Source organism: Miniopterus natalensis, chromosome 7 (assembly GCF_054644295.1).
Source record: "Miniopterus natalensis isolate mMinNat1 chromosome 7, mMinNat1.hap1, whole genome shotgun sequence".
In the NCBI taxonomy this organism is placed as follows: Eukaryota; Metazoa; Chordata; class Mammalia; order Chiroptera; family Miniopteridae; genus Miniopterus; species Miniopterus natalensis.
This window is the reverse complement of record NC_142087.1, coordinates 71129888-71139548: the sequence shown is the minus strand read 5'-3', so window position 1 is coordinate 71139548 and position 9661 is coordinate 71129888. Positions and strand designations below refer to the sequence as shown.

Below are 9661 nucleotides of genomic sequence, written 5' to 3'. Positions count from 1 at the left end.
GATTGCTCGGGAGATGGAAGCGTTGCCATGCCCAAATCCCTTGGCTCAGCAGAGCCTCTGAGTCATCCTTAGAGAGATACCAGGAGCAAAGAGGCGGATGAGCGGGACACAAGGGGGCTTTGTCCCAGGGAAGAAGGTGGGGGAGATGCAGGACACCCAAGGACACAAGGATGCTGCAGTCGGATGTTCTGTCTGTCCCCCTTCCTGTTTGCTTCTGCTGATCCCTCCATTCCTGATGTTTTCAGACACCAGCCTGGGCTGGCTGGGAGCAGAGGAGACCAGGCGATTGTTCTGTCTGGAAACGACCAGGGCTCTGAAAAGAGCCCTTCTCCCATCAACCAAAAGGGAATAGACAATGCCACGGAGATTTAAATCAGCATTAATGAGGATGCTTCTTGACTGGTTAAGGTATTTTTCTTTTGCGAAGGACTATTGGCCGGCTGGTTTTTAAGTTTATGAAAACACAGTGTAGGTTGCTAATGCTTTTGTATTATTTTCAGTAACAACTGCAAATTAAAGAAAAGGCAAGGCCTGAGGCTCTTCCTCCCCGAAGATGAAATATGGGTCACATCCAGGAGCTCTCAAAAAATAGTAACAAATAGCCTGTCTTGCTCCCCGGCCTTCTGGGGGAAGGAGGGCCATCCCACACCAGAGGCAGGAAGACGGTGGCCGCAAAGGAGATGAAAACGTCGCTGGAGCCAATCAACTCTAGGCTCCGACTGGTTATGGAGAGTGGACAGTACATGCTGGGGTACAGCAGACTCTGAGGGCGAGCAGACAAGGCAGAGTGGAACTGGTCATCCTCGCCAGCACCTGCCCCGCCTTGAGGGAATCTGAGCAGGGCACTGCAGCACGTTGGCCAAGACTGTCGTCCATCACTCCCGGGCAGGGATACCACCGGGCACAGGGCGTGGGAAGCACTAAGGAGTATGTACACTGGCTGTTACTCATCCAGGTGATTCTGACATCGTTGGAAGCATGCCAGGACAGATGGTGAAAAGGAAACCATGTGAAATTTTGCTTTAATAACACTGGCCAGAGCGTGTTTAAAAACTGGAAAAAATAAATAGTATGGCTTATTACCTTGAGCCTGGCCAGTGTGGCTCTGTGTTTGAGCATCGACTCATGAACCAAGAGGGCATCGGTTCGATTCCCAGTCGGGGGCGTGCAGGAGGCAGCCGATCGATGCATTGATGTTTCTATCTCTCCAGTCCTCCTCTTCCTTCCTCTGTCTCTAAAAAAATCAGTAAAAACATATTTTTAAAAATTTTTTTAATTTTAAATATATTTTTATTGATTTCAGAGAGAGGAAGGGAGAGGGAGAGAGAGATAGAAACATCAATGAAGAGAAAGAGTCATCGATCGGCTGCCTCCTGTCCACCCCCTGCTGGATATCGAGCCCTGACTGGGAATTGAACTGCGATCTCCTGGATCCTAGGTCGATGCTCAACCACTGAGCCATGCCCGGCCGGGCAATAAAAACATATTTTTTAAAAAAGAAATATTACCTTGAAAAATATATCAAATAAGAGAAAGAGAAGTACCTTGGTATTGTCTTCTGAGCTACTCATTGTTAAAGCAGTTTTCTTGGGCAAAATGCCCTGATTAACTGTATCTTCACAACCAATGACCATATAAGAGAAATAAAGCACCTGGGGATTAAGCCTGTTAAAGATCTGTTTAGCCAGGGTGTCAAGGAAAAGATTATTCCCCCACCCTTCATGCCCCCCATGGTCCTTCTCACTGTAACCATTGCTTACAAAAAAAAAAAAATCCCATGTTTTAATGTTTTTGTGACCTTATTTCTGAAACTGACGCACAGTTTTGTCACCAGCAGTTATAAATATAAGGATATACAGGGTGTCGCCGCCCCCAAAATGTATACATACTTTAACAGCTGATAGCTGTTTTGAAAATGAATGTATTTTAACACTGCTTTTATAATTAATCAGAGTGTGTGTATACATTTTTCGGGGACACCCTGTATATATCTACTGTCTTGGTTTGGATTTGCTCTCTCCCAAGAGCAGAGCCTGAGTAAAGAACTGGGAGCAGACATTCTCACTAGAAAGCGTATTCATGTCCTAGGACTACTGCAACAAATTACCGCAAACTGGGAGACTTAAAATAACAGAAATGTATTTTCTCACAATTTTAGAGGCCAGAAGTGCAAATCAAGTTTGTAGGGGGAACCCTTTCTTGCCTCTCCCTGCCTTCTGGCATTTGCCCACAATCTTGGGCTCTCCCTGGCTGTGACTACATCCGTCTGATCTGTTTCCAGTGTCACTTGCCTTCTGTGAGCTTCTGTGTGTCCTTGTGTGTCTCTTATAAGGACACTCTCAGTGGATTTAAGGCCAGCTGAATCCAGTATGATCTCATCTCAATCCTTATCTTAATACATTTTGAGGTTTGGGTGGACATGAAATTTGGGGGGAATATTATTCAACCCAGCACAGGGCTCCAGGTTCCTTGCATGTCCTTAATTCTGGAGTTACCTAATGTTGACAGTGGGACTGACCTGAAAGGACAGGGAGAGTGGATGTCATGACAGGGATACAGACCATAGCTGGTGCTCAAAGTATCTCCTTCACACTCACTCCTATGGCTCACATTTCCCCATGAACAATATCTAAGCAATTGGACTCCATCTTCAAGGCTCAGTCCTTTGAGAATCTCCAAGAGATCATTTCCTCAGCTGTGATTCTCAAGGGCGTGGGGCACTTAAGATCATCTGGGTGTGGGGTCTTTACAAAGAATGCCAGCCCAGGGATTTCTGCAATTCTGCAAGGCCGAGGAAGTGCCTTGTAAAGGGATCATTTCCATAATAACTTGCTGTCATTCATTCCTGCAAATGTTTGATATCTCTGAGGTGTGTAACTTCTGTTTCAAACCATGATTATCCACTTCCTGACAATTAGCTGACCCCTGGCTCCTGTTCGGGGGTTAGGGGGAAGTATGGGGGGTTAGGGGGAAGTATGGGTGCAGAAAGGAGAAAGTACACCAGGGAGCAGCCTGCAAACACCCGGATTTCACTCATGTCACATTTCTTAGGATAATCAGCCTAAAACTGCTAGCAGGGACGGCAAATCCAGTTTGGCCCACTAGTGGAAATCTTGTGTGAACTCTGTGGCTGGGCAGAGAGCTGTGCTAGGAAAGATTCTGAGGTGCACCTGTGCTAAGTGGGAAGAGAATCATTATAAAGCCACCATCTGCCACAGACATCCCCAGAAACCATCAGGACACGTGCTGCAAATTTGTCATCCCCGGCATATACCTTTTGGGGGACTCTTTCCTAAATATGTAGTTACCGGATGTAGGTAGCAGATTTTTACGTCCTGATATAAAAATATACAGAAATATAGAAATAAGCTATTTCTGTACTCTGATTACTTTCTTTATATTCTAATGACACCTTGATATTTAATGTATAATGATTAGAGGCAAGTAGGGGTGGGTGAGTGAATAAGAAATTGGGTGGGAGGGTTTTAGTCCCAGTTCTGCCCCTAAGGGCAGCTGCAGGCACCACCATGGGTGATGTATTTCAACCTTTGGCATCTCAGTTTTCCCATCTCTAAAATGGGAATGATCCTGCCCTTATCTTCCATCACAGGTTGGCATATATGGAGCAGAAGTGTGGGCCCGGGACAGAGCAGGGGTTGCCTTTTAGAAATTATTCCTGCACATTCTGAGGGCAGTGCCATGACAAATAAGAATGTTGGCACTAGGAGGACACTGCCCAGGAAATCTGGCTCTGATTAAAAAGAGGCATCTGAAAGTCTCCAGGGCCCAACCGTTCTGAAGATGCCAAACAAGAAAACATAACCATCTGATAAGTCAGCGGTGCCCCTGGGTCCAAGGGTGAGTGTGAGAGACGCCATGCCAAGAGCTGACTTGCACTGCATAAGCACCATTTGCAGGAGCCCAGGCTGGTGGCCAAGGTCATTTGACCTCACCGCCAGCCCCTGCGGATGTTAGAAGGGGTTTTAGGAATTACTCAGGAAGCAGGAGAGAAAGTCATTTTTGCCAGGGTCCCAAAGCTAAACAGCAGCTGAAAAGGGACAAGAACCTGGGGTTCTTTCCAGAGGCAGGGAGGAGAGAGTGTACAGGAAGGCAAGGAAGCTGCATTGCTGCCCTTGAGAGCTGGGCCTTGAGACTAGAGAGATGGAGCTGGGCTCATAGCCGTGGGCCTCTTCCCAGGTAAACGGGTGGTAGCTTGAGTGGGAGAAAATCACCCAGGGGGTTTCAGTTTTTACATTGTTTAAATCCTATATAATGAAGCCAGCTCCACAGTAACAAGTGATGGGGTCATGGGAGCAAAAGAGGATGTTCCTGAGATCTAACCCCCAGGGTCAAGGCCAGTGAATTTTCTAGTTAAGGATTGTGGGTGAAAAGTAGGTAGTGGGAGCAGCCTGACTCGTGCAGGAATAAAGGGAGGGGGCATCGTCTGTAAGAATTTTACAACGTTAATACAACCACCTAGGAACTGGTCTGCCTTTTATTTTCGCCTTGCACTGGCAGTTCTAAATAAGGAAGGGATATAATATTCCTTTGGTTGAAATTCGAACTACAGTGGTTACTGTTGAGTTTAACCTTATATACTTAAGCCTAAACTAGCGCATTCTTATTGTTTACCCCTTATAAATATCATATTCCACGTGGAAGTTAATTTGGCCATCTGCTCACAAGTACTCAGCTACGTGCTTTTGTTTCCAAACGGTGCATGAGAGGTAAACAGTGGGAGCGACTGGGGACAGAGGGACAAACTTCGGGGACCTCAAGTCCATTGTTCTATGGAACCTTAAGAAAGTATTTGCAAACTGTCGGAATCCACCTTGAACAAGGTACCTGATCTTTCCCTCAAAGACCAGTGCAATGGAATTGTGGAGAGTGCTGTTATTTCCATAACAATCAATTGATCGATCGATCGATCAATAAAGTGGGAAAATGGACAAGTATATAGAAAAGAGAATCAAGTTCAAAGAAGAAATGCTGACCCAAGGTGCTGGTCTCGCACCGCTAGGTGAAACGAAAAGGGCTGTGTTTGAAACTTGAGCCCCTTTCACCAGGAGCCAGACAAGAAAGCAATGGTTCAAGTAAGCCCCCGTTTGCTGGTCATTTAGCCAATCCTCTGATTTTTGCAGAAGAAAAACTTGAGACTCAAATGCAATCGAAATTTGTGATAAGTTTCCTGGTGCTGTTTCTTTGTGTGTGTGAAAAAAAGTTGCAACTGCATGGATGGTGAAGAAACAAAGGCGTGGCTGTCTTGCTGTTTCTGGAATTTGCTGACACGGATTGATACGGGTCTCTGCCAGATTTCACTGCACGCGTAAGACTCTCCCTAACTACTTACATGTCTCCTGCTGCAGAAACTACAGTGGGTGACAAATATTCCTCCATCACCTCCGCGATGATAGATCGACACACCTGGCTCTGCTGCCTAGTGCATGTGACTATTCAAGAAAGATCAATTCTGATGAAATCAACAAATTTGCAAAAGAGTCTCAAAAACAAACTGCCACGTTCTATGTGTTACGAACATGTAGGCAAAAGGTTTCCCCCTTTTCTTAAAAAAATACAAACAAAAAAGGCATTTAAAAGTATTTACTTTTTCCCTTTGGTGGCAACGATGGGCTCATCTACTTATTTATTCATTTATTTATTTAACTGCCACGACTATATAGTTGAAGTTTAATAAAAGGGAAAGTTCATTATTTGCATTTCTTGCCCTGCTGTTGTTTCTTTAATTTCATGATTATGACTAAAACTAACTTTGTTGTGTGGTAGGGGAGCTGTTGAAAGAATCCACTCCAGGTGTGACTTCTCGGCCGCCTGGAGCAGGCAGAGCGTTCCGGGAGGCTCTGCCCTCGCTTGCACGGGGAGCCTAACATCGGCGCGTAACGTCACTGCAACAGCAGCGCCAGCTTCGGTACCTACGTGCTGCGGCGTCTATCGCTCGGCAGATCCGCGCTCTGCTGCTCGGCTGATCAAAGGGAGAGCTTGCTGAGTCCTGTCGAACGCACCTTGATTCTGGGAAAACGGCAGCTTCCGTTCAGGGTTTATTCCAACCCATGGCCAGCAGAGGCGGGACTGAAACGTGGGTGATTTATCTTTGGCCCTGAAGCCTTCCTCCTGCTCTCTTATCCTTCAGGAATTTAATTCCGCTGCCTCCCACGCTCCCTCCCCCTGGCTCCTTCTCAGATCCCTACCCGCTGAAGTCTGTGACACGCTGGAGAAAGCGAGAGTCTTAGGGATAAGGCTGACCTAGTTTTGATAATCCTGGCTCTGCCGCCTGCTTCCTGGATGTATGACCTTGGGCAACTCATTCTCTGAGCCTTTATGTGTTATATGTAAAATGAGAACAGAAGCAGATTATGAAAATCATGTAAGAAAACACGTGTAGAGGACTTGGTATCGTGTCTGCCCTGTAGGTGCCAAGGCTCTGGACTCCAGGGATGGGTGTTGGAATGACAGAATTTGAGGCATTAGCTATCGTTGAAGTTGGGAGGAATTTTGGGGGCGATCAGTTGTTTCTTTTGAAAGACCTACTCTGTACTGTCTTAAAGAACTTAACAATCAGTAGATGGCTTTGGCCCTCCCACCAGGGACCCACATTAAGGTCTAATCAGATTTATCTCCGTGCCCACTCTCAAATAATTGCATTGAGAAGGCCTGTGGGACTTTGTCCCTGCTCCCTGAGAATGAAAGCTGAGATGGATTAGCGACCCCTGCATAAAGGCACATGCGGCTTGTTTGGATTCAGATCCTGCTTCCCTCGGGCCAGGGTCATCATTTGAGAGGTGGGGCCAGGCCAAATCTTTAAGAGCTGCTTGGCAATCTAACAGTTAGTTGGCAAAGAGGAAGAAAATTGGTAAACAATGCTTTAAAAACACGTTAAATGCCAAGTATTCTGTATTTCATTTGCAATATTTATTCATGGATATTTGCTGCTATTTTTCAGGAATTCCAGTAGCAAGTACCCAGCTGTTCCAAGGAGGGCTTCTGAAATGAGTTCATGCTTCCAACAGCTTAGCTAGGGTGAGGGGCAGAGGTGTCCTTTGGGGTGATCTCAGGGACACCTGAAGACCCCTGCCTTCCAGAACACTCCCACCACCTTCCTGATGGTAAGGAAATGGGGGCAAAGCTGTCTAGAGAAGAGCAGTGTAAGAATGTCTGTTCGCTAAGAGTTACTGATAATCAGTTTTTTTCCCTGAGATCAAGTTTTGCTAGGGGAGAAACGGGAAGAAATTGGGAGCCTGCAACTTTGATGAGAGAGGCAAGAAAGGTACATAGGGAAGAAATTGAAAGCACCCGATATCAGCTTCATCTATTTCCCAATGTCCAGGGGGGTGGCTCAGAAAGCGCAGCCACCATCAAGGCCCCAGCGCCCAGGTCACTGGGGGACGTCAGCGCTTGGCTTTGTCTTTTGGGCCCTTCCTCAGAGCCATTCAGCTGGCAAAGTGGAGGGCAGCCGGGAGCCTCGGGCTCCCTTCCCCACCGTTCACAAATCGACAACCAACACTGAAACTGGGGGAGGTGGAGACGGCGGGGTTTGTGCCGGCTGAGTCTATGGCAAAAATCTGCACCAGGGTGTTTAGTGGCTTTGCTTTGGTGATTCGTGTGTAATAATTATGTCAATCTCTGGTGTTTATAAGGCCCTTTCCTCCGGAGTTCTCGGAAGAGCGGCGGGGAGGGAAGGAGTTATTTATTGAGGTTATTTCTTGAAGACCTACTAGGTGCTCAACCCTTTGCTAGGAATTTTCATGTTTTCTTGCCAAGCCTCCTCGCGGCACCACAAGGAAAGAACTATTTTGCCTGACTCACACTTGAGGAAACTGAGGATCAGGAGGGTGTCATGAAGCCAGTGTTGAATGGGACCTTTGTCACTTAGAAAAGCAAACTCTTCTATCACCGATCAAAGGGGAAGCCTCTTTCAAGGTGCACAGTGTGCTGGCCGGAGAGCTCCTCTCAGGGTCTCATACTGTTCAGTCCCTTTTGTTTTTAGCCTGATGTCCGCCTGTTCTCCCAAGTTCAAATACTGATAGCGATCCTGATGGGGGAAGTTGGCGAAAGGTCCTTCCTTCTGTCCAACTGGAATGCACTTAACCCTGTCACGTCAAACCATCTCATCCTGCTCAGCTGGTCACTCTCTGAGTGTTCCAGAGGATGCTCGTGGGCACAAAGCGGTCATTTTTGTGTGTGTGTGGTCATCCGCTCAGTCAGCCCAGCAACAGATGGCATCCACTGATGAGATGCTGCCCACCCCAGCCACCTCCGTGCTGGGCACCAGGATACCTAATCCAGGTGCCTCCGGCGCTAAGGCCCCAGAGCCCCGAGAGCCTCCTTCTGTTCGCCTCCACCTGCCTCTGTGGTTTGGTTGTGTTGATCCTGACCCCCCAAGGGAGGGAGGGAGGAACTTGATCCTGAACGAGGCTGCTAATGAGGCAGGCGGTGGGAGGATCCGCCTTACCTGGGGATTATGTCAAACGTTAAGGATAAGTAACGCCAGAGCAATTTAGGTCTGCCTTCTAAAGATCTCACCCGTTCCGGATTGCTCCCCGAAACTGCCGGAGCTCAGAGGCAATGCAGGGACCCTGGGCCCAGGCTTCAGCGGGGCTCCATCTAGCGGAGTTGTCCCCAACTACAGGCATTATGCTGCCAACAGAGTCCCTTTGCGTAAGGGGCCTGGCATTTGCTTCTTATTTTAGGCGCTGTGTCAACAGGATGGTCGGGCATTTCCTAAATCCAAATAAGCCCCGTTAAGATACCGTGGATTGAAGCAGGGCGGGCGCTAATTGAGCGAGGCCGTCTCCCAGCCTCATAGCTGGAATTCCATCTACTCTTGCGTGGAGAGGGCAGAGTGGATCTGTTACACCCGCGGGGACGAGTCCCTGGGCGGCTGGGAAAGACGCGGGGAAGGAGGGGAGGGAACAAGGCAAATGTCCTGGAAATTTCCATCCAAGTTCAGGCATGGACAGATTAAATAAATGTCATCCTGTGAAAGCAGAAGTGGGCACATGACCTGGAACCCCAGGCTTCAGAAGCTGGCTCAGCCACCCAGAGAGGAAAACTCATGTCTCTTCCCCAGCCAGGCGGGCAGCATGGTGCAAAATCCTAAATGTTTCAGTCCTTCCCCTGTCACCTGCTGCTCAGTGTGGCCTGAACACAAAAGATTTCAATCCACTCATCCCTTCTGTGTAGAGGCAGCTTGCCATGATTTTATACGGTCAGAGTTGCAGGGAACTAAAAACTGCTTAGATCAACACCCACCGCCCAGCACCCTGGAAGTTCTTTGGTAGGAATAGTGCATTTAACAAACTACCACAGACTGGTGGCTTAAAACAACAGAAATGTCTTCTCTCCCAGTGCTGGAGGCTGGAGGCCCCAGATCACGGTGTCAGAATCTATGCCTCCCTCCCAGCTTCTGGCGCTGCCGGCAGTGCCTGGCGTTCTTCAGCTTGCGGACAATCATCCAGTGTCTCCCCCCAGCACTGCACGGTGCTCTCCCTGGTCCCTCCGTGGGTGCCTGTGTCTTCACGTGGCACTCCACTGAGTGTCTCTTCTGCTCTTCTCATAGGACCCCAGTCGGACCGGATGAGGGCCACCCACCTCCAGGATGACCTCCCCTTCCTGACATCTTGATTACACCCGCACAGATCCGACT

At 48.0% G+C, this 9661-nt stretch overlaps 1 pseudogene; it reads left to right on the top strand.

Moving 5' to 3' along the window:
* Window positions 1-671: 671 nt before the first annotated feature.
* LOC148092796 (large ribosomal subunit protein eL30 pseudogene) lies at window positions 672-1026 on the top strand (annotated as a pseudogene).
* The last annotated feature ends 8635 nt before the right edge of the window (window positions 1027-9661 follow it).